The sequence below is a fragment of the Canis lupus genome, chromosome 12, assembly GCF_003254725.2.
Source record: "Canis lupus dingo isolate Sandy chromosome 12, ASM325472v2, whole genome shotgun sequence".
Taxonomy (NCBI): Eukaryota; Metazoa; Chordata; class Mammalia; order Carnivora; family Canidae; genus Canis; species Canis lupus.
Genome location: NC_064254.1, coordinates 66,320,774 through 66,346,689, shown reverse-complemented (window position 1 = coordinate 66,346,689; position 25,916 = coordinate 66,320,774). Strand labels below are relative to the sequence as shown.

General features: G+C 36.7%; 1 protein-coding gene and 1 long non-coding RNA gene across 2 annotated transcripts in view; both read left to right on the top strand.

Annotated features, from left to right (window-relative positions):
* SESN1 (sestrin 1) overlaps nt 1–25,916 on the top strand; it is a 98,872-nt gene that overhangs the window by 4,589 nt on the left and 68,367 nt on the right. The gene's annotated exons all lie outside the window — the stretch shown is intronic.
* LOC112658728 (uncharacterized) lies at nt 1,075–25,193 on the top strand. The gene is made up of 3 exons (XR_007401349.1): nt 1,075–1,127; nt 10,433–10,481; nt 11,952–25,193. It is a non-coding gene; the product is annotated as an uncharacterized LOC112658728 (long non-coding RNA).

Sequence of the window (25,916 nt, the reverse complement as noted above, 5' to 3'; positions counted from 1 at the left end):
CATAATGCTTTCTGTTATATGTTAGTAAGGCATTAGAAGCTGAACTGACTATGCAATTCCTGCAGCTGTTCCTGCTCTTAATTGCTGTAAATCAGCTCAGAGGTCTGGTAGTTGGGAAAAGAGTTAATAGGGCAGGGGTAGGATGGATTCAACTCAAAATGACTAAACCTGTAAAAAAAAAAAAAAAAAAAAAAAATTGGCACATTGAGAGAGAGCATTCTCTGTATTCCTGTTCTCAGTTTATTGATTTCACATCAACATATTTATATCTATTGAACACACTTTTGAGAACTGTTCTGTGCCAGGCACTGTACGGTGGACTGGAAAATCAATAAGACCGTTCCCTGCTTTTGAGGAAGGTCTTCTATTCTCATAGTAGGCTTTATTTATGCTGGATTTGTTGTTGTTCTAAATCTCTTAATACCTTTTTGATATGTTTGATTCTCTAAACAAAGGAACAGATGTATTAAAACTGGTTGGATACATTAGTATAGTCTATGGATGAATTGTAGTCTTTATGATGCATATAATTAAGGGAGGAATGTGACTGTGTGATATTCATCAAAAGATTATGAGTGTTCAAAATAGTCAAGTACTTTTCTAAGAATGGTCATTTGATCATTTTCATTTCTGTACTGTGAAAAAGGAAAACTGTTAAAATTTCTTATAAGCTTGCCAGCAATTAACACTATCTGAAAGTAATTTGGCTTTAGAAAATTTAGAATAAGTAACAAATAGTAATATATCTTTGTTAAGTGGGGTGGAGGAGACTTTCATTTAGTGAAGTAATTGTTATCCCCCACCCAAGGAGAAATGGGTATGATGCACATTTCAGTTTTTAAGAGTTGTAGTTAGAGTATCCATTTGCTATCCAGTTTGGGTAATACATAGTTTGTAGGTTTAACAATAAGAGATTTATTATTTAGCATAATAAATATTGAGGTTGGGCAATTTCAAGGTTGGTTGATTGGTTCATTACCGAAGTACATTACCTTTTTGTTTACCTTCTATCTTTCTGCTTTCCTTTCCTCAGCATAGCAAGTACTATTTCTACTCATGGCGAAAAGGTTGCCTCAACAGTTCCAGGTTCCATGTGCAGTCATGACCCATCTACAACAGAGAAGAAGGTTTTTTTCACTTGTGTCTATCAGGGAAGAAAGGTTTTTTTCATAGCCTCTAGCCGACTTCTGTCAGTTTTTATTGACTAGGGTTGAGTCACATGCCCTTTTCTAAGCTAGTCATTGGCAAGGATATTGGGCGTTTCTCATTTTGGTTTGGACTAATCTGCATTTAGCCCCTGACAGCCAGGACACCCCCATCACTTGAACAAAAAAATTTCTATTGGTGAGGAAGAAGGGGGACGGAAAGCAGTCAAGTTTATTCAGAGGCTACTATATTAGAACTGATCTAATATCTCACTAGGTAAAATATTGTTTTGGTCTAGTTATAATTTAGATTATATTAGGTTAGAAACATAATTTATAATGATGCTATAAAATGTAACATGAGATTAGGAACATTCTAGAAGCAGATTTGGCCTTTTAAATTGTTTTGATTTCTTTTTTACTGCTATATGTAGTCAAAGCCAAAAGTTTTAGGTGGTGCATCTCAACCAAATTCACTGCTGCTCCTAGCCACAGCAAATATGAGAGTCTTCTTTCAGTATTTATACTATCTTTCTTCTATATCCATTATTTTCTGGCATTTCTTATTTTACTAACATGCTGAGAACTCAGTCCCTTTCCTTGAGAAAGCCTTCCTGACTTTATTCCTACCTTTGACCACTTTCTTTAGTAGCTTTTTGATCTCAGTGGAGAATGCTATTTCCCCTCAGGTTGTCTCTGTTTCTTTAGATGGAGAATGTGAAGAAACTGAAGGCAGCTATTAACTTTTTTTTTTCCCCTAAATGGTTTGCAGACAAAGTAATAGCTTATCTTTTTTTTTTTTTTTAACCCCACTGGCTTACAGGATGAATCATATCTGCACTATCTACCCTCAGTGTCCTCTTTATAATATATAAATACATCCTGTCCCCTTCCTTTGTTCTGACTTTCAGAAAGACTGAAACTAACAAGGATACTCTTTTTAATTTTCAGATTTCAAATATTTAATTCCTGTTACAGTGCCCCAGATGGTCTCTAGCATGGAAAAAAAAAATCTCAAAATGATTAATTCAAAAATGGGGTTTTTCAACACACTGTTTAATTTATAAATGGGATATAGTGTTTTGTAGAAAAATGGGATGTTAAACTCTTGCTTATTAGATTCCAATTTAAGGTCATGGGTTGCTCATGACTTCAGGAAGGACTGTCTGAAAAACAATAGTTCAGCTTAATTAGAATTATTTTCTCATCTAAACACTTTGTGTCCTTAAACTGCTATTCAGATCATCCATGGAGTGGAAGAATTAGAAAATAGGTGTGCTGTTCTTTTTTAGAGTTATATTTTTTTCCTTTGGGTGGGTGACCATTAGAAATTTGTAGGATATCTTTTAGCCATCTGAATAGAAAATAAATTAATAACTCAAACAGCTTATGGATTTGCTGAAGCTGACCTGACAGAAAGTAGACATGGAATCTTGCATATAATAAAGTGTTAACAAACATTTAAAACTTTGACACAAAAAGGTCCTATTTGGTATCATGTCTTAATCATAAAGGATTTTCAAATTTGAAAACCGACAGTGTTCATGTGGAAGCAAATTAACATGGATTGGAGGAACCGTAGAAATCAGGACATTTTTAGAACTTGTGAAAGGACAGGGGAAATGCTGGGGGCGTGGGCGAGGCAGTGCCTAAAGTGCATGGAAGGATGAAAAGTACTGCTGGAGGTACATTAGCACCAGGCGAGCTTTGCCACCAATTTTAATCTCTTCTTTGTCGCAGTTTCTCAAACCAGTCTATTTTGTCATGCCATATGGTAAAATACTTGCTTTTTAAATGGAAGTCAATGGAAAATAGGACTTAAACTTTTCTAGACCACATTTATTACGTTAAGTCAGATCTTCGTTGACCTTGATAAAATTACCAAGTACTCTATGCAGGCACAATGTACTCAGGCGCATCAGAGAGTTCTTCAGAATATTTGATGATGGTATTGTTGGGGGTATTGGGCAGTCTAGAAATAGAAGTGTGAAAACCTCAGCTAAATAGGCATACTATGGGAACATTTCATGCTTTGCTGCTTTTTTCCTTGTGGTTACTACACCAAGTTAAACTAGTGCTGATAAACATACATTTATCATAATGTTTGTGTATTTTTTTTAAAAAGTCGGTTAAAAGATGTTTACTTTTTAAAAAAGCTTTTTCACTGGTAATACTTAGGAATTTTGTAGGGTAACAATTTAGACCATTTATTGGATCTTTCCAGTTGGCATTGTTATTGTTAAGTTTGTGTTACTAGTAGACTGTCACAGTTTATGACATTTTTCAATTTATAAGAAAAAAAACTCATGTGAAATTTGGCAACACAGCAATTACCTGTCTTATGTTCTAATCTCTTTTATATAACAAAATAAGAAAATTTTTTTAGAATACAATGAAATATGTCACTACCTTAGAAAAATGAGATATTTTTAGTTTTATATTTTATTCTTACCCCATTTTAATGTGGTAAATAGGTAGTTTTAATTTAAAAAGGTAGTTTCATAGATTTATGAATTATAATTTATTATTATGAAATATTTATACATTATTTATATTATAAAATTACCTTAAAACTTCTTAAGCTTTTAAACCATACTAAAGGGAAAGAAAATATATGATGTGAAGTTTGTGGGTTATCCAAATCAACTTTCATATATACATATTAAATGAATACTCTTCATTTAAACAAATAAATAGTATTCAATTAGTGTTTTAACTTAAAAAATTATTTAAATTGACAAGTTAATATACTATTTAAAAAGTTCATCAATTGTATGTGTAATATTCAGTAAAGTCTAGTTAGAATCACTCAAAGTAAGCATTTACTGTTTTGATACTTAAGTGTTTGACAGGCATTGCACACTCCTCCTAAAATTTTACATGATTTCATTTTCTAGCAAGTTGGCAGGTGTTAGCTGTCTATAATTATAACTGAGTAATTTTTCAAATGCTATTCATAGCCTAAACACAGCAAGATATTCTTCCAATCATGTGATAAAGACCAAGCCTTGCAAAATAGTGGTAGAGTGATATGTTCAGTGGTACTGAAGGACATATTTAAGAGAAGCCTTTCAAAAGTAAAAAGTGATTTAAGTGATAGGGAGAGACTTTTTTCACAAACCAGGGTTCTCTCAAAGATACAGAAATTATACCTCACCAAATTAAGATGTGTCTACTTTTTCATCTAACAAGTAATGTATGCATTGGCAGACTTAAATTATAAAATATAACCTGTATTGATTCAGTTTTGTTGATGACAGAGGTTCTGAGTATAAGAAAGAATTAAATTTTTTTTCTAAGATTTTATTTATTTATTCCTGAGAGACCCAGAGAGAGAGAGAGAGAGAGAGAGAGGCAGAGACATAGAAGGAGAAGCAGGCTTCATGCAAGGAAGCCCGATGTGGGACTCGATCCCCTGACCTGGGATCATGCCCTGAGCCAAAGCAGACCCTAACTGCTGAGCCACCCAGGCATCCCAAGAATTAAACTTTTTTTGAGACAGTGTAGATTTTACCATTTGGCCTGTGAATTATTTCTTCTCATTTCATTTATTAGGTATTTGTTGTGTACTTTCTCTGTGCCAAACACCATGTTTATCTGCCTTTTGACATGTCAGAAGAAAGGCTGTTTCACTTAATTTTAATAATGATTCTGCTTAAAAATTTCTTGACTTATTTTGTTTTCTGTTCTAAGCATACAGTCTCACATTGACTAGAGATATTACTTCAGAGTAATTTAAAGATCTTACTGGGAAAAAAAAAATAAAGACTAGAGATATTACTTCAGAGTAATTTAAAGATCTTACTGGGAAAAAAAAAATAAAGATCTTACTGGATTTTCTTTACCAGACATATGCTCATGAATAAACCTCTGTAGTCTCAGTTTCCTCATCTGTAAATTTACATATGTATCTACTTTATGATTTGATTATTAAAAAGATCATATTGGTAAAGCACTTTGTTACCTACAAATTTATTTATGGATAAATTCTTTGAGACTACTTATCTGTAAAATGAGGGTAAGAATAATAATACCAAACTCAGGGTAGTTTTGAGAATTAAGTGAGTGTGTAAAGCGTAGAAGTACATAGTAAGTGCTCAATAAATATCAGTGATGATGATGGTGATAAGCCTGGTCTTAGGTGGTTTAGTTAATGAGTCAAACTCCGAACTGGCATTATACTTCAGGATTTTTTTAATATCCCACACTTTGTATCCACATATATTAACACTCCTAATTGCCTTTTGTACATTGAATTTTCATTAAAAAGCTGATTAGTGCTGATGTCCAACTTTAGCACAGGGTGCTTCTAACCAACCACTGCCCCAAGGTAGATGTTTGGCTTGCTCAGAGATTTGCTGTAGTGGTGATGGCAGATTTGTAGCATCCATTTCCTCCTTGGAGTCTAACACCCTTCTGCTATTGTCAGGATGGCACCAGCAGGGAGCCAGTAGGCAGCTGCATGTGTCATCCAGGTGGTCAAGTATGAAGAGGTCCTTGGCCAAGGCCTTTGCTTTGGTATTTGGACAAGATCAGAGTATAATTGTCAAGATCATGGGCTTTGGAGTTAGTCAGACCTGGCTTTAAGTCTTGCTCTGCCAAACTCTGTGACCTTGGGCAAATTACATAACCTCCTTAAACCTCAGTTCCCTCACAGAGTTGAAAGGATTAAATGAGGTAACATGTGCAATGCTTACTGGAATCCAGTAAGCACTCAGTGAATGTTAACTATTAATATTCTGTCCTGCCTCCACAGTGCAATAGAGATGGAAAATTGAGCCCCCTGGCACGATATGCTTTTTAGGGTACCCCAAGTTTCTGGGCAACCAGAAAAATATTCACCGACTTTCCAGGTTCCCTGGCCCAGAGGATAGCACCCTAGAGGAAAAAACAACTCTAGGAAGCAAATTAAGGATTTTATAAATACTGTTTTAGCTTTAGCTTTCTGGGAACTGGATTCCTCCCTTGATATCATGTTAGTCTATTATTCCACTTGTGAGCATTTGACTTTCAAATACATCTCCAGGGACATGTAATATAGGAAAAGCAAATCATGACTTGTATGCCAATGTTGTCAGTAAGCAACTGAATCTTCTATGCTTGGTAGATTCATGGCTGATAACTCAGGCAAGTTATCTGCTGCAGGGACTGCTAGCCTTGAAGGTCTACTTGAGAAGATTAGAGCTGCGCTATCCGTGTTCCTTCTCTGCTCCCCACATGGGATCCTGACAAATTATTAAACTGAAAGTTCCCAAAATAGTCCCTTCATTCTTGCCAGGTAACTGGCCCCACTTAAGACAGCTAGATGTGATTAAAACAAAGTAACTGAGCAAAAATACTTTGCCAAAAAGATACCTCAAGAAAGGTAACGGGGCTAGAAGAGATTTTGCACCATGTTAGATTTCTTGAATTTGCTTGGTTGCATGTGGTTGGTATGTGTCTTTGGGACTCCTCCTAAGCTGCCATGCCTGTCCCCCTTAAAATCTGTCATGGCATTGGAACCAAGTAATCTTAAGTCATCTGCAGCAGTCTTTTAATCTTTTTAGTTTGGCAGAATGCATACTTTTGAATGTGGTAAGAAATAGGTATTCTTTATGGGAAGCCTAGTTCTTAGCCCTTTTCATATATTAATTCATTTAGTCTTGACAACCACATTGTAAGAGTAGGTATTATTATCCCTATTTTATCATGAGGAAAAATCAGGGTCCAGATAGGTTAAATAACTTGCCCAAGGTATTGTAGCTAGTAAAGGAGCAGGTTTCATACACAGGCATTGAGACTCCAGAGACCATACTTTTCACCATTATACTGCACTCTCTGAATAAAAACTTAATATAAGGCTCCTAGCAGTGAAAATATTTTTTTAATTTTTTATTTATTTATGATAGTCACAGAGAGGGAGAGAGAGAGGCAGAGACACAGGCAGAGGAAGAAGTAGGCTCCATGCATCGGGAACCCGATGTGGGATTCGATCCCGGGTCTCCGGGATCGCGCCCTGGGCCAAAGGCAGGCGCCAAACCGCTGCGCCACCCAGGGATCCCTGAAAATATTTTTTTAAAGATTTTTATTATTTATTCATGAGAGACACACACAGAGAGAGAGAGAGAGAGAGAGAGAGAGAGAGAGGCAGAGACAACAGGCAGAGGGAGAGGGAGAGGGAGAAGCAGGCTCTTGCAGGGAGCCCGATGTGGGACTCAATCCCGGGTCTCCAGGATCATGCCCTGGGCCAAAGGCAGATGCTTAACTGCTGAGCCCCCCAGACATCCCTATTTATTTTTGTGTGTGTGTGTGTGTGTGCCAAATTAGTTTTCCTTTAGGATGAAATGTAAAACTTTGGTATTTTTAGGGGAAACTACATTCTTAGACATTAGTAAGTTGCACACCAAATTTTTATTTAAACCCTGACCCATCTTGAAATTGCCTTTGGAACCTGATAAATGTCATGTTTCATTGTCCTGTGTAATTTTTATTATATTGTCATTATAAATGTCAGCTGATTCCAAGGAGACTCTGGACTGTGATCTTGGAAATATGGTATATGAAAAATTTATTTTTATTTCAGGAGATTACCAAGTAAGATGATTTCTTTAGCAAATTGCCTAAAAGAAAATTTGGTATATTTCCATGAGTAATAGATTCAAGGTTAGCTTTGAATGTTAAAAGAGCATTCTCCTAGCTAGTTCATTGTTGCCATGACAGTGCTGGCAGTGTGAGTGTTGTAGTAACTCCTTGCAATGATCTTATTTTAGACCCTAACGTTTGCAGTGTCAAACATCCCCTTCCCCGCCCCATAAGTAACTCTAGTGGAAAAGTACTGGTTTTCTAACTGGCTTTTGGCTTTGTAGCTGAAAGACTGCACTATTGTGGGCTTAAAAAAAAAAAAATAGTGTAGGAGTGTTGAGTATTTTTCCTGTGGATTGTGAATGTTTGAAATTTCCTAAAATATGGTATTGCATTACATGTCATAACAGCAAGTTGTTTACAGCTAAAATGAAAAGAGGCCTCAATTGTCCTCTTAGAAATCAAGCCCAGATTATCATTAGTTTGAGCTCATATAGAAATCATTTTTCCGTTTGTATATCTTTCATGCATACTTTAAAGCTTTTGGATTCTTTTATTCTATTATTGTGGAAAATTGGTATTGGAACCATAAAGGATTATGTTTAAATAGTATAGAAAGGTACTTTTTTCTTACCCTTTCCATAGTTCAACATTTATCTGATGAAAATGGGACATCTTAATCTTAATTGCCAAAATTGTGATGTGACTTAAGTTATATAATGATTTTAAGAAATTACTCAGTTTGAATTATGTACTTAAATTAACATAATTATTGAGGTAGTTTTAACTTTGTTGCCTGTATGTTGCAAATTAAATTTTAAAATACTTCATTGATATTTTCTAATTGTAAATCCTGTCATAACTATACTGGTAAGCACAAAATACTTTCAAATTCATAATAGTGCCTGCATTTTCTATAATTTTGTATACCACTTCTTAGGTCAGAGTTTTGATATCTAAGGCATGTGCCCTAAAAGTTTAGTAAGCAAGATAAATCAAAATGATTTTGGCAATGAATCTTGTCAGAGAAGATGGAAAATCTAAATACTATACTTCCTTAATGAGTAAGAGCTACTAACAAGTAATTCCATTTGCTTTTTTCCTAAATGCTCCATGAAAAGTTTAGTTCATCTTCCTTAGATGCTGAAGATTTAAATAAACTTTGCACAATTGGGCCTATATTGAGTATTGGAGAATGGATGGATGTAAGGCAAACTCTTTCTTTCTTTCTTCAGTTTGACATATCAAAGTAATTTTCTAAACAAAAATTTGACCCCAAGTTGTTTGGGCTTTTCCAACACACAATGAATATTTTAATCTTGATTTTATTTTATTATTCTCTTCAGTGAATTATATTAATATCTCCTTAGTGGTAATTATTAAAATTAAGAGGAGTCTAATTCCAATCTACATTAGTTTTTAAAGGCTGATTCTTTGAATTTGGGAGTTGGTGTGTTGAAAATTGTGAAGAGTCAAGCCTTAAAATATTCTGTTATTTTAGTACATGTTTATATCAAATGCTTTTTATTGGTTGGAATGAAACTAAATGATAGTTTGTGACTTTCCCTTTGTTGAAATACTTAATGACAGGGTTGCTTTGTTTTCCCCGGAACCCCACAGCACCTCTGATTGACCTCTATCTCCCCATCTAAGGCTGAAATAAATATACTTTTTTAAAGTAAGAATTCATTTTGAATCTTTCTTTGTGCCTGACACTGTTCTGGCACTGTGGGGGATATAAAAAGCAGTAGAAGACAACCACTACCCTTAAGAATTTATCAGTGATGTAGAGGAAAAAAATTAAGAGCAAATCAAGACTGTGACTAAAAATGTTAAATTTTATGATAACTTGTTGACAACAGTGCAACTGTTGTTAAAGGAATGTATACATAATGGCTCCACATCTAGGGAATCATCTGAAAGATTTGTGTATGATGATAATCACTGTAGTGCTATTTAGAATATAAATGTATTACCTATATGTATTTTCATATAAGTGGGTAATCTGAATACTCAGTAGTTAAATTATGGGTTAATTAAATTATAATAGCTCTATAAAGGACTATTTTACAGTTATTGAAAATTCTTTTGAAATATATTAGAAAAGATTATCTATTTAAGTGGAAAGGAAATTTTTATAGTGGTGCCAAATATATGTATATTTTTATAGAGGGGGGAAAAGGCATGCACCACTTCTGATAGAAGAACCAAATGCAGTACCTGCACCAAATTATTAACTGTAGTTCTCTTTCAGAGTAGGATTATTGGAAATTTTAGTTTTCCTTTTTATAATAATTATTAATAAATACTCAATTTTACTGAGTGCTTACTATGTGCTAAGCATTGTTATAAGCATTTTGGTTATAACATGCAAATTTCAGGTGGATTATAGGTTTTGAGGAAGATCTGTTCCCCAAGCAAAACAAACATGCAAATATGAATGCACCCCCTTGTTATAAGATTAGAATAGGTTTCTGATTTCTTTGGCCAAGGAAGCAGAACTTCTCAAAATCTAGGCTTTCTCATTAAGAAGCAGTGCTTTTAGTATTCCTGGATACTGCTTTCCTTGGCTCCCAGGCCTAAGGGGTACAACCACTAAAGACATTTTCTGGTCACACCAGATCTACAAAATTCAATTTTTGCTATACTGTCACCTTTTTATATTTGGGGTTTATATGCACATTCTGGAAGAATTTATACTAACTGTTTATGCACTTTCTTTGAAGGTCCATTTCTCTGCATTATCTAATTTTATACCTACAACAATTCTCTGAGGTGAGTCTTACATAACTGAAGTAGTGAATACTGGGAGGGCAGGAGGCATATCTGACTCCTAAATGTCTGTGTTCTTAAACATTAATCTGTTTTCCTATAGCTTTTTTTTTTTTTTTTTTTTTTTTGAAACAAGGGTATGTTTTTACTTTGAAAAATAACTTAAAATAAGTGTGGAAAAATTATATGATATATAGAGTGCTATATTCAGAGCAAAGAAAGATCAGGATGGGTTAGGATAATAAAGACAGCTTAATGGAGCATATAAATTTTAATGTAATAATTAACTTGTCTCCTCAACTCATCTGTTTACACAAGTATACACTCCTTCTATCTCCAGCATGCCCAAACCAAGCCCCTGATGACTGGCTGGAAGTCATTAATGCTCTATTCTACTTCCCTGCAAACTAAGTTTGGCCTCATTTTTGTTTCCTCTTGTGGCCCCTTTTTATTTTCCTTTTGCCATCTGTCAGTGCATGTATGAACATATAACTATGACTTTTGTCAAAGCTCCTTCTCATTATGGTGTTGGGCATTATAAATAGTTCCAGCTTGGCAGTTTCTACGTGGTCATACCACGTAATTTAGAGATTGAGATGTCCAAAAGAGTTGTAAAAATTACATTAATTATATTTAAAAACTAATTCAAAAGAAGTAAAACTAGGATCTTGAATCTTGTCTGAGGAATTAATCTTACAGCATAAACCAGCACTGATACTCAGCCAGGACTCACTGGCACTACAATACTTGTTAAAATACTGAAGTATTTTTATACCAGTTGATAAATGGTGAATAGAAACTGCAAAAAGGAATAGAATTAATATACATAGGATGGGTGGCTTATCTTAGAAACCCACACATGCACTTAGATTCCAAGATGGTCTGGTCACTGAAGCCAGGAAGTTTTCCCCTATGCCCTGTTATTTCCAATGTTGAAGGTACAGAAGCTCTTGGGTAGGAGAGAGAGACCAGGCTGGTGAACTAAGGAGAACCTAAGGAGAACCTATAAACCCACAAAAGAAGTGCCCAGTTGTGCCAAGAAGAAAAGCAGGGCACAGGCCTTGACAGTAACTGGGGAGACTGCCACAGTTGGGGGATGGTGGCAAAGACTGTCAGGGTATGGTCGGTCAGTCAGGTGGCCTTGAGCAGCTTTTTTTTTTTTTTTTTTTTTTTTTTTTTTTTTTACCAATTGAATTAGTTATCCATTGCTTCATAACAAATTTGGTTGCTCAAAAAAAATACACATTTATTATCTCACAATATGTATGAGTTGAGAATCTGACTACAGCTTAGCTAGGATCCCTGCTACACAATCTCCCATGAGGCTGTCATTAAGGTATTAGCGAGAGCCATGGTCTCAACTGAAGGCTCAAATGGAGAAGGATGTGCTTCCAAACACATAGAATTCAATTCAGTTGACCAGATTCAATTCTTTGAAGGCTTTTGGATTGAGAGCAATCTAATTGATTGCAGGCTGCTTTCAGTTCCTTGTCATGTGGATTTCTCCATTTGCATCTTCATAAAAGGCATCTGAGAAGAGCCAGAGAGAACCAGCAAAAGAGTTCCAGCAAGACAGAAGTCACAGTTTTATAACCTGATCTTGGAAGAGACATGCCATCACTTTTGCCCTAATCTGCTCATTAGAACCAAGTCATTTATCCAGCCCATACTGAGGAGGAGCAGATTACACAATGGTGTGAATACCAGGAGGCACAGGGATCAATGAGAATCATTTTTAAAACAGCCTGTCACAACAACATATCTCCTGAAGTGAGGGATTGGGCAGAGTGGACCTCCCTGCACACTGTGAAGAAAGTTGTGATTTAGATTGTATGCCCAGAAACCTAATGAAGACCTGAAAGAGACTGTGGTCCAGCAGGTAATAGTATGAGCCCAGAGTCTGTCTGCTTCCCAACTTTGCAACCGTTCTCCACTTAAAGGAGCCTCAGACCATCAGTCTGTCCAGGGATGCCCTTCCCCAGGTCTGGCTTCTTCACTGGCTGGGGCCCACCAAGGCTCAGTTGGAGCAGCCAGCCCAGTGCCTCTAGCAGCTTCTTGATATTCTTTCATCCCCACAGTCCCCCATGACGCTTCTGCCTCCCCCCCCCAATTATTCCTGTGCAATCTTAGGCAATTCCCTGCTTCCCATTCTTTGTGCTAGAAGGAAAACAGCATTGGTCTAAAAGGTGGGAAGTGGCAAACATCTTTCATCATTCAGTGACTAATGACCTATGAATCACATCTCAGTTGTGCCTATGATTTGAAGAGAAAAGGAATTAAAGGCCAAAACTTATGAGCGTTCTCTAATGAATAATGAATGAGATTAGCATAATTGCAAGTACAAATTTTTTTATTCAAATCTTCCAAACCAACCAAAGTTGGGATACTTTCCTGTCAATTTAGTAGTATCTGAGAGGGAATAGATAATAATTTACCTTTTTTCATTTTATAAGCTTCAGCTCCTTAAAGATTTTGGCTATTGCAGAACCTGATTAAAATGATTACATAACTGATAGCAATTTAAAAATTTTTTACTCCACTGAATACTGTTTTTTTGAGGCCAGGGCTTTTCAATTGTAGGGAAAGCTCTTGGTTTAGTTTAAAAAAAAATCATTTATCATTTTCTCATATTTGTTTTTAATGTATTGGACAAATATTTGATTACAATTGAAATATTTTCGGGGATCCTTGTGTGGCTCAATGGTTTGGTGCCTGCCTTCAGCCCAGGGCATGGTCCTGGAGTCCCAGGATTGAGTCCCGGGATCGAGTCCCACGTTTGCATGGAGCCTGCTTCTCCCTCTGCCTCTCTCTCTGTGTGTCTCATGAATAAATGAATAAAATCTTAAAAAAAAAAAAAACAATTGAAATATTTTCCCATATATATATATATATACATATATACACACACACACACACACACTATATATATACTGTATATACTTATGTAAAATCTCCAAATGCTAGCAGTGGTTATCTCTAGGCCATGGTTTATGTTTTAATACATTTTTCCAAAATTTTTATAGTGGGTACTTCTATTTCTTCTAATAAAAACCAAAAACACATGTCATTAAAGAGAAAATAAGTCCAATAATACCACTTCCTATTGATAAGAGGATAACTTTTATGGTTATCCATAAGTTAAAGAGAACTTCAGTATACGCTCTGAATTGTTCTAATAATGGCATATGCTAATTTTAAAAGCTGCAGTTCTTTAATTTCCTTTAAAGTTACCTTTCTTTCAAAGACTTTGGATGTTGATAAAGTAGATTTTTTTCCTAATGGATTTTGCATTTATGAGTTTTTTTTCTTTGCCTACATCACACAATGAAAATTTACTCCAAATTTTCAGTTTATTATAGTTTTTATGAACACTAGATGGCACTCTTGCTCAACTGAAAACTAGTTTATTTTTACTATTTTGGTGCTGTGGGCTTTAGGAGAAGAGTTGGGTGTGCAACTTAAGAAAACTTATAATTTCCATTTTGTTTTAAGGGAGGGAGTTTGGAGAGAAAGGGAAAGTTTACAAGTTTAAATAGCTGAGCTTACCTAGTTTAGTTTTTCCATCCCTGCAGAAATCACCATATTAATATGAATTAGAATCTCAGTCATTTCACAAATATTTATTGAGCACCTGCTATCTTTAGGCACTCTTTTAGGCTCTACATACATTAGTTAGAAGAAAAGATAAAAATCTACCCTCATAGAGCTTACTAGTACTTTGACTTTTTTCCTCTCATACTTTCATTCACCCATTAACTCATTTAGTAAGAGGAAGCTGAAGAACAGAGAGGTTATCTGTTTTGTCCCTGTTCACCTACGTTGTCTACACAGTGGAGGTGGGATTCAGATTCAGGCATCTGGTCTCCAGTTTGTTCTATTAATCTCAACACTATACTGCCTTTCAAAACTAAAGAATATTTTATTATTGATTTTGTTAGTACAAATGATATAAATTTACCTGTTCATTTATAATTGTTCCCAGATCTATTAAATTCAAATGCTAATACCATTTTTATTGAAAAAACACTGACTAAATACCTGTTTTTTTTTAAGTATAATTAACATAAAATGTCATATTAGTTTCAGGTGTAAAATACCAATTTTTTTTAATGGTTCTGCAGTCAACTATCATAATCTTAGCTCTCTTACAAGGTAATGTAGATCAAGTCACAAACACAGCTACCCTTTATTTAAGCATCCTTTTGGTCCTATTAAAGCTCTTTGCCTTAGCCTTGTAATAATTTGGATATGTATTAATGAGAGCTCTGCCAGATTGTGGTTCAGTTATGAAACATTAGGGTAACATGTATCAAAAGTTATTATTGGGGGATCCCTGGGTGGCGCAGCGGTTTGGCGCCTGCCTTTGGCCCAGGGCGTGATCCTGGAGACCCGGGGTCGAATCCCACGTCAGGCTCCTGGTGCATGGAGCCTGCTTCTCCTTCCTCTGCCTGTGTCTCCGCCTCTCTCTCTCTCTCTCTGACTATCATAAATAAATTAAAAAAAAAAAAGTTATTATTGGAGCACCTGGGACAGTCAGTTAAGCTTCCAACTCTTGGTTTGGATTCAGGTCATGACCTCAGGGTCCTGGGATCCAGCCCTGTGTGGGGCTCGGGGCTTAGCACAGAAGTTTATAAATTTTCTCTCTCCCTGTCTCTCCTCGCCACTGCTCATACACTGAACACTCTCTCCCTCTCTCTCAATAAATCTTGTAAAACCAAAAAAGAAAAGATACTATTTTACTTGCCTGCTTGCTCTCCTGTGTTGTTTTATATTTTAGTAGTATTCTGCTTAAAAGAAAAAGAGCTCAGCAATACACTATGAAACTTAAAAACGATATAGAACCTTAAATCATTTCTTAGTAGTCTAGGGATGCATTTCATGATTTTTGGGGAGGTGGGGGCAAATTTACCTTACTCTAAAAAAAAAAAAAAGCTATATGTGACCTAAGATAATTTAGAATTATACTTGTATTTCTCAGGGACCAGAGTTGTACTGAACGACATTCTTGTTGTAAGCCACTGAGTATAGAGGGAAAATCAGCCACCATAGAATAAAAATATATTGATGACTAATTTATACACAGGTAATCAATAAATAAAACTTGCCTTTAGAGAAGCTGAAATAAGTAGTTCTTAATAGCTAGGCCCTTATTCTTTTCTCGCTATAGAACTGTTTTAGATAACAAAACTGTGTTTGAAATGCTAATAATTAGAGTTAACTGTCTTTTAATTAAATAATTAGTAAAAAAGAATCACTCTTGTTCTCCAGGGAGTTGAAGGAATTTTTCAGAGCAGAGATTTTGGAAGATGCAACAATTTAAGGTTTCTCAGATTGAGGATTATGTCTTTCCTAGGAGCCTGTGTGCCCCTTAATTGAATGCAAAATTGTGTACAGTAATGAGCATTTTTCTTAGGAAAGAGCCCAAGTTTTATCAGATTATCAAAGAGATTATAACCCCAAAAGATTAAGAACCACTAGAGTGACGTACTGACTATTAAACTTATCTTCCTTAAACTTTAGAGAAAAGTTTAAGTGATGGAAATTTGGGAGTTTTAAACCAACAAAAGGAAAATCTTACTGATTCAACTTTGGCTTATCTCTGTTGGTCTGCTGACCCTCTTGTGTATGTCTGATGGTATTGGTACTTGAGTTATTTGTGATGTTTGTCCTAAACTAGCAGACCCACACTTGATAATCTAGATCTTAAAAATTCAGGTCTAAGCATAATACTCTCTAGTACCCTCTAGTACCATTCACATTGTTGCAAATGATAAAATTTCATTTTTTGATGGCTAATATTCCATTGAGTATATAAGATAACTATCATGCAATTTCACTCATATGTGGAATTTAAGAAACAGAGAATCATAGGGGGAGGGAGGAAAAGATAAAATAAGACAAAAATCACAGAGGGAGACAAACCATAAGAGACTCTATAACTCATTTTAGGAAATAAGTTGAGGGTTGCTGCGGGGAAGGTGGATGGGGGGATGGGACAACTGGGTGACGGGCATTAAGGAGGGTACTTGATGGAATGAGCACTGGGTGTTATGTGCAACTGATGAATCACTAATCTCTTCCTCTGAAATTTAAAAAAAAAAAAAAAAGTCTCACTTTAAGAATGTTAGAATTAGAACACAAGGAGCCCAGGGGAGCATGGTAGAGCTCTAGTCCTCATGTAACACAAGCAGGAGGAGATACATACGCAAGCCACAGATTTTGGGGTTGTGCTTTTCCTCAGTAAAAGTTAATCAATACAGATATAGGTAATAGATTGCCAGAGTCCCTAGTCTGGTTGTGCCGAGCTGTCTAACCTTGGGCAAGTTACTTAGCATCTCTTAGATTTAGAGATGCTAAGTAACTGCAAAACAAGACAGTAGCACTTCCTGTCACTGAGATAACAGCACCTTTATCTCTCTAAGGTACTTAACACAGTTGCCTGCCTTAGTACTTAACGTGGTGAACAAAAGAAAACACTAAATCTATCCTTGCATATGCCTCAGTTGTTTAAAATAACACCTGTTCTTACCTTCTAGCTCCTCATCTTGATTTATTTTTCTTCTTAGTCTCAAACACTACCTGACATTATTTATTTTCTTGTTGATTCTGTCTACCTCTTATAGATTGTAAGCTCCATGAAGATGGACACCTTTCCTTGTTCTCTGCTGGGCTCTCTAGACCAGTGGTAGCATATACAAACAGATGTCCAAATAAATATTTGTTGAATGAATGAACAAAGGTTAGCTATTATCATTATCTGACAACTTCTATCTACTCTCCCTCCCATTTGCCTGGACCAACTGCAGCTTCTTTTTAAGTGATGTGGGTAGGCCAGAAAGAAAAGTCTCCTAACAGGCTTACCTGAAATCACCACTTAAATAGATGCAAGCCTCAAGAGGCAAGGGTTGGGAGTAGTTACCGGAACCCTGTGAGTTACAGCTATAGAAGAAGGCTGTCTGCCTAACAGGGTCTATGGCCTTCAGTAGAGGAATATTATACTCACCACTAGCCCACAGCCTGGCAGGGGGAAAATGGGGTAATGAATATCCTGACCTTCTTCCTCCTGCCCTTCAATTTGTTAGTGTCTCCCATTGGAAGAACCTAATTATAAGCAGGATGGCAAGGGAACCCCAATGATATAATCCCTAGGGGTGAGCATTCTGAAGCACACAATGAGGTAGAATCGGTCAGAGGATCTGGAGAGACAAAATATCTAGCATACCTATATTTAGGAAGACATCTTAATGGATCGGGGTTGTAAAAAGAGTAGTTCTTTGGTGGTAATCTGGTAGAAGAAAGCTACAAAATAAACTGCTCTGGTGAGTAGTCAAGATGAGAGCAGTTATGGGGGGAGGGAATTTTTTGTGACTTAGGTACTGAGAAACAAGGGAAGAGAGAGTCTAGAGAGAGGGAGGAAAAAGATAAGGATATAGCCATTGGAATGACAATCTGCCAATGAAATGGATCCCTTTGAAGTATTTACATTAGTTCTTGTGTTCTTTGAATTTGGAGGACAATCATATTGCATCCATTTTTAGAGGATTTACTCTATACATACTGTAGTTTGTTTTACTTCCAAAATGTTTGTAAACTTCTACACTCAGTGGCTACGTATTAGTCATGCTTTAGGCAATGATGGTGAAGTGGGCATTGTGCAAGGAGAGTGCCATGAGAGCCCAGGGAGATGAGTTGGGTTACAGTGCGGAAGAGCCCACAGTTAAGGTGAAACTGTCCCTTTATGCCCAGGTAGACTCGATCTCTGTGGATGAGAGGGGAATTTGTGATGAATGGGGAGACATTGAGGTTCAAGTTATTTTGTTGAAGAATAAGGCTGAACAGTGGGACATCCAGATTGTAGGCTTCTGGGTTTATATGATCTTTTATTCATCAGAAAAGCAACTAAATTAAGTGTTATTGGAATGAAGGGTTAAAAAGAATGAATTTTTTAAAACTAAGGAAACATAATGATGTTAATATTGCAATTGAAAGAAATAGGTATGCTAGATATAGTAAAGCTTCCTTGCTGAAAATTTTATAAACTGGGTGGAAAGGTAATCAGATTAGAATATGTAACAGAAGGGGTGCCTGGCTGGCTCGGTTGGAAGAGCAGGCCACTCTTGATCCTCTGGGTCATGAGTTCAAGCCCCATGTTGGATATAGAGGTTACTTAAATAAATAAATAAAACCTTAAAAAAATAAAAGAAGATGTAACGGAAAACTCACCAGATACAGAGTGAATCAGCAAAGGTACGCCAGAGAAATGCAAAGGGAAAGCAGTAGTGGTCATTGTATTAATCTCAAAAGGATCTCAGGATTCAAGAATTTGTTAAATGTCATGACAGTGAGTTTCCAGTAAAGATGTGCAATTCCTCAGCAGTCGTCCCCCAAACTTTCTCTTGATTGCCATCATCTCCTTCATGAACGTTTCCATATCACCTTCATCCCCTCCCTTTGCATCATTGGAGTATGCAGTCATTGAACTGCATACTGGGTAAGGCCCAAGGGGAATTTGGGGCACATTGTTGGTCTGTTACTTCCTGCAGCCTTCTGGCCTTCCACCACCTCAGGTTTTCTCTTTTCTACATTCTCTGCCTTACTTTCTCTCACCCTACCCCCAACCCCTACAGCTCCTGCAGCCTGTTTCTTTTTAAACAATTACTCTTGAGCCTATCCTGGCAGTTGTTTTCTCTATCTCACATAAATGTATATGCATTTCCACCGCAGCTGACAGACATATTCCTGTCCCCCCATCTTCAGGCCAGAAGCCCACTCAACCTCTAAGGGCAGTGGGGAACTGGGACAGTGACCAAGCGCCTAAGGGCAGCTTCTCTCTGGTGGAAGGTTTTATTGCCCATTCACTGAGCACAATTTCAGATGTCTTTTTTTTCCCCTGAGGCCAACCATGAAGTACATTTCAGAGTTTACAGGGGGGGGGGGGGAGATCTCTAGAGCAATTGTATATTTACTTTCATGTTTTAAATTAATGTTGCAATATGGCTATTGTTCTGTGTCTCTGTCACACACACACACACACACACACACACACACACAGCTTTAAAATTCTTTTATATGACTGCCAGTGGTGTTTTAGGCAAGGACAAAATTCTGTACATGGCCTCACTTAATTTATCATTGAAACTGGGACATTTGTTATGAGAAGATGGGTTATGATGCCAGGTCAACAAGAGTTAGCCAGAATGAATAGTCACCCTTCCTCTAAGGCCCTGCATGGTCTGGCTGCCAGTGACCTCTGACCTGACATCTTGCAATGTACTCTTCCTTGTACTCTTCCCAAATGGTCCAGGGTCACAGGCCAGCTGCAGTTCCTTTTTCCAGTGTACTGTGCTTCAGAGTGCTTACTGTTCACTAGAAAGTCTCTCTACCTGCTTTTCCCTCCCCCTGGAAAGAGCTTCTCGTCTCTCTGTTTCACTTAATAAACTCCTCCTACTCATCTTTGAAATCTCACTCAGTTGTAACTTCCTCAGGTAAGCAGCCTCAGACCTTCCTGACTAGATCCATTCTCTCTACTCTTCAAAGCACCATACTTTCATCACTTTTGGTTCTTGGATCAATGTCTGTCTTCCACTAAAGTAAAGCTTCAGGTAGGTAGAGACCATGCCAGGCTTTCTCATCATTTATTTCTCCATCAATCAGGAGGCACCTAGTAAAAACTAAAAAATAGATTGATTAATTTAAAAGTGGAAAGTGAAGATCAAGTTTACTGCAGAATATTTAGGCGAAATCAATTCTCATATGTTCCATTTAGTTTTTGTTTAAATAAATTTATATTTATAACTGAAAGTTTAAAATTTAAAAATTTTTCCACTTTTATATGTTATAAAGTTCCAAAGTCACTAAATTTGTTGAAAAAAAAGTTTTTTGGTCAAGCCTCTTTTTTTCTTTATATAACAAGCCTTTCAATTATTTAAGTCCAATATGTGGAATCAGATGTGGTTCACAAGTATCTATATTAGTTCAATGTGTTTTTTTCCTAAGAGAGCTTTAATTTGGAAAAGACTTGCTGCTTTTAGATTATGTGCATTTGAAAATCAGGTGTACATTTGAGTTATAAATAATATGTGTAAAGTATTTCCAAAAGTTGAATGCATTTTTAAACAAAATGTTAACTTTCTGAGTAGCAATTTTAATTATAAATTAAATCAAGCCTCATACACATTTATTGAATTAACCACTTATTATATGTATTTGATTTTGAAGTCATTCTATTCTGATGAAAAGATTGGGAGGGAAGGTTAGAGTGTAGTATATACTTGCCCTCCTGAGACACTGAAAAAGGAAAGGAAAAACCTATGATTATTCCTGATTTTCTTGGTCACTTGTCTTAGGGGACAGATCGCTATCTTCCAGTAACAAATTTTTCAGAGACTTACTAGTGGCTCAATGACATAATCAGTACAGATCTCATTTAGTTAAAGGAGAATGGAGCATCCTACAGATGCTGTACTCATTTTAGTCATTAATGGCCTGCTTTTTGTGACCCAAAAAGCAGGGAGGGAGAGAATTGTCTTTGCCTTTAAGGGATTTTCCCCTTAAAAGAGATTAGTTCACTGTCATTAATATTTATTTTCACATGATGCTTTTCTAAAATCTTTATAAAATTCCACTGTACTGAATGAACTAATCCATAGAAAGGGTAGAATGTATCTTTTTCCATTGGAAAATGACTTAGCATTTGGAAATTGTCAAGTTTTATAAACAGATTCCTTAAACAAAAGGTGTAATTGCTTTCCTCTGGATCAGGAATGCATACGTGAAGTGTTAGTTTAAAAATGCTGTTACAACATTTCTTCTAATACGTATCTTAAAAGTCCCCTGTTAAGTGTTTTAGAATATATTTCAGGAAAACAATGATTTAAGATTTGTTAATGTTTTATTTAGAGCCTGGCTTTCTCCACAGATTAGATGCTTACTCCTAAATATAAATGTGTATGCATGTTGTCATTATTGTTTATGAGTGCACAGTGCTCTCAATAGAGGCCTAGCTCTGGTGTTTTTAGGCTGAGAACTAAGGGGGTGACTTGTATAAAACCAAAGTAGGTCAAAGAGTACCATGGTGTAGCAAAGGGGAAGTCCCTGAGTTGACTCACATTGTCCTGCCTCTGGTGGAGTTCACTTTCATTGTTATGGTCTAGGCCTGTCTTCCTGTGAATAGAAGACACACTCAAATTACAGAAAAATCTCAGGAATATTATCATAAGTAACTTTTTAGAACAATATGTTATTGTCAGTTATTGGGAGGGTTGGTGGGGCAGTGAAAGGGAGATAAAAATTAGAACTGAAGTTAATCCTAAATTCCACAGATCAAAAGCAAAATAATGCATAAATACGACAGCTTCTCTAAGTATAAAGAGTGCTGTGTGGGTCTCTGTGAGATGGGAACTAGTATTTTAAATTTTGCCTGCCTGTTCTCCTTTTATATGTTGTAGTTATTGTGGAGGTGACCATGTTTTAGAATCAAAGAGATATTATATTCTAGGCTTATTAATCCATGTCATATTAGTTCTGAACATGTGCAATTGAGTAAACTTTAAAAGCAAATCTGATCATTGGAATAACAACTCTCACATTTCTGCAGAACACCATTTTGTGCCTGGTTGACTATAACTAAACTACCATTAGAATCTAGGAGTATGTTCCAGCTGCTTTCAGAGATCCTAGAATTTTCTTACATCTCGAAGTTAAACTGCAGTTTTTCTAAAATTACATTTTAAGAAACAGCTTCCTTGGATTGGCTAAATGTTAAGGTGTTATCTACAAATTTTATATATTTGAAGTTATATAAATTCTAGAAAACCCTATCTTAATATTTCCTCAAATATAGTGTGCCTGGTATCGTGGATCACATTATCTCTTAAAGCAGAAGGTTTACTTTCTGGCTAAATTTACTTTCATTGGTCCTCCCCCTCCTTACCTTTTTCTAAGGGCAAGAGACCCATAAGAAAACTAAGCCTTTGAGAGCTCAGTCGCTGATGTTACTTTCTATTCTTATATTTGCCAAGAGTTGCTGACAACTTAAAAGCTATCATATGAGTGAATACCAGTTACCCAGATTGTTTGATGATTTTGGACAAACGTAGATCAGGATTTCCTGTAATTTTTCTTCCTCTTCTGGGGCTGTGTTGCCTCTATCTCTGAGCAATTGTACACTTGGAATGAAAAAACAAAGCAAGGTCACTGGATCTAAATTACTTTTACCTCTCTGCCAAATGAAACTTTCCTTCTGTTATACGTTACAGTTCTGGCATCTTTTGGCATCTAGAGAGAGATTTGCAGTTAAGAGGGGGGATGTGGGGATTATAGGAGACATTTTTTTGGAACTGAAGCTTACTTTTTCTGTATTTCATTCAGGGTAGAGACAGCCAGTTTCTGCTCTTTGGCTGAAACATGTTCCAAGAATCTATATGATAAAGCAGAGTATCATCAAGATACCTATTTCCCTGTAGATTATATAATGCAGTTCACAGTCCATTCCTGACTTCTCTGTTTTATAGTATAGCCAAATACATTTTTTAAAGATTTTTTTATTATTATTATTTATTCATAAGAGACCGAGAGAGAGGCAGAGACACCACCAGCAGAGGGAGAAGCAGGCTCCATGCAGGGAGCCTGACGTGGGACTCAATCCCAGGTCTCCAGGATCAGGCCCTGGGCTGAAGGCAGCACTAAACCACTGAGCCACCGGAGCTGCCCCAAATGCATTTTTTTAAAAGGGTACTCAAAGGGAGTCATCTTTTAAAAAGTAGGCTTTATACTAAAATAGTTGTAATTGCTTTCTGAATGAAAGGGATAATCTTAGTCCTTTTAGTCCTTGCCTTTCAGTACCAGGAGTGTCTGCAGGACAGCCTGGGTATTTTTTCTATACAAGAAAATGAATAGCTGGGTTCTAGAAGATAGGAGAAGTATGAGCTTCTGAGCAGAGGCAGATCCTTGAATAAAAGGAACCTTCCTTTGGAAACTGAAATTGGGTTTTGGGAATTGAGTATGTCAGTTAGGAATATGTTTGGCTACAAATAACAGAAAACTTTAGTAAGTGACTTAAACAGATAGAAATTTCCCTTGACAAGAAATCTTAATGTAGGTAGTCCAGAACTGATGGCTCAACTATATCAGTAACAACCTCCACCATCCTTAGAATGTGGTTCTCATCCTGGGGGTCACCAAATGGCTATCATACCTTAAGGCATCTGTTTTGTTATCTGTTGCTGCATAACAAATTACCCGAAACATGTCAGTTTAAAACAGCAAACATTTATTATCTCACACAGTTTCTGAGGTTGAAAATTGAAAATACTTTGGCTGGGAGGTTCTGGCTCAGGGTGTCTCATGATGTTGCAGTCAAGATAATAGCTGGCACTGTGGTCCCATGAAGGCTAGGATGAGCTAGAGACCCGCTTCCAAGCTAACACAACTAGTGGCAGGAGGCCTTAGTTCCTCACGTCACGGATGTCTTTAAAGGACTGCTCATAACCTGGCAATGGGCATTTCCCAGGGCAAGTGGTCAGGGGTTAGGGACTTGGAGGTGAGATATTGTTTTCATTTTCTTTGGTTAAATGCCCAGTAGTCGAATTACTGAATCATATAATAATTCTATTTTTAATTTTTTGAGGCACTCTCATACCATTTTCCATAGTGCTTACACCAATTTGCATCCCCACCAATAGTGTGCAAGGGTTCCTTTTTCTCCACATCATTACCACACTTGTTATGTCTTGTCTTTTTGATTTTAGCTATCCTTACAGGTGTGAGGTGTATCTCATTGTGGTTTTGATTTCATTTCCCTTATGATGTGTGATGTTGAGCACCTTTCCCCATATCTGTTGGCCTTTTGTATGTCTTTGGAAAAATGTCTATCAGGTCCTCTGCTCATTTTTTTAAAGATAGATTCCATGCCCAGAATGGAGCCCAATGTGGGCTCTTGGCCCTGAGATAAGACCTGAGCTGAGATCAAGAGTAAGACACTCAACTGACTCAGACACCGAGGCACCCCTCCTCTGTTCATTTTTAAAGCATTCATTCATTCATTCATTCATTTGAGAGGGTGGGGGAGAGAAAGGAGGGGCAGAGGAAGAGAGAGAGAGAATCTTAAGCAGGCTCCACGTCCAGTGCAGAGCCCAACTCGGGGCTCAGTTTCACTACCCTGAGATCATGACCTAAGCTGAAATCAAGAGTTAGATGCTTAACCAGCTGAGCCACCCAGATGCTCCTTCTCTGTTCATTTTTAGATTATTTGGTGTGTTGGTGTTGAATTATACAAATTCTTTATATATATGTTTTGGATACTGACCCCTTATTGGATTTTTCGTTTACAAATCTTCTCCCATTCAGTACATTGCCTTGTTTTGTTGATGGTTTCCTTTGCTGTGCAAAAGCTTTTTGTCTTGCTATAACCCAATTGTTTAATTTTGACATATCTAGAAAAATGTTGCTGTGTCCAATGTCAAAGAAGTTACTGCTCATGTTTTCTTCTAGGTTTCAGGGCTCAAATTTAGGTCTTTGGTTCATTCTGAATTTATTTTTGTGTATGCTGTAAGAAAGTGGTGTAGTTTCATTCTTTTGCATGTTGTTCAGTTTTCCTAGCACCATTTGTTGAAGAGACTGTCTTTTTCCCATTGTATATTTTTGCCTTCTCTGTTACTGTTTAACTGACCGTTAATGACCTATGACCATTAATTGATCAATAAACCACTGGATTTATTTCTGGGTTCTCTATTCTGTTCCATGTTATCTATATGTCTATCTTTGTGCCAGTACCATACTTTTTAAATTACTACTGGTATACTTTGTAGTATAGCTTCAAATCTGATATTTGATACCTCCAGCTTTGTTCTTCTTTCTCAAGACTGCTTTGGCTATTCGGGGTCTTTTGTGGTTCCATACACACTTTAGTATTATTTGTTCTAATTCTGTGGAAAATGTTGGTATTTTGGTAGAAATTGTATTAAATCTACAGATTGTTTTGAGTAATATGGACATTTTAACAACATTGGTGCTTCTAGTATTAATACATAGTTAATACATTTTTTAAAGTAAGATTTATGCTCAACATGGGGCTTGAATTTATGACCCTGAGATTAAGACCACGTGACTGAGCCAGCCAGGCACCCCTATAGTCAATACATTTTTCTAAAATAATTTATTTATTTATTCATAGAGACAGAGAGAGAGAGAGAGAGAGAGAGGCAGAGACACAGGCAGAGGGAGAAGCAGGCTCCACGCAGGGAGCCCGATGTGGGACTCCATCCCAGGTCTCCAGGATCACGCCCTAGGCTGCAGGCGGCGCTAAACCGCTGCGCCACCGGGGCTGCCCAATACATTTTATAAATTTTTTTTTATACATTTTTTTTATTTATTTATGATAATTACAGAGAGAGAGAGAGAGAGAGGCAGAGACACAGGCAGAGGGAGAAGCAGGCTCCA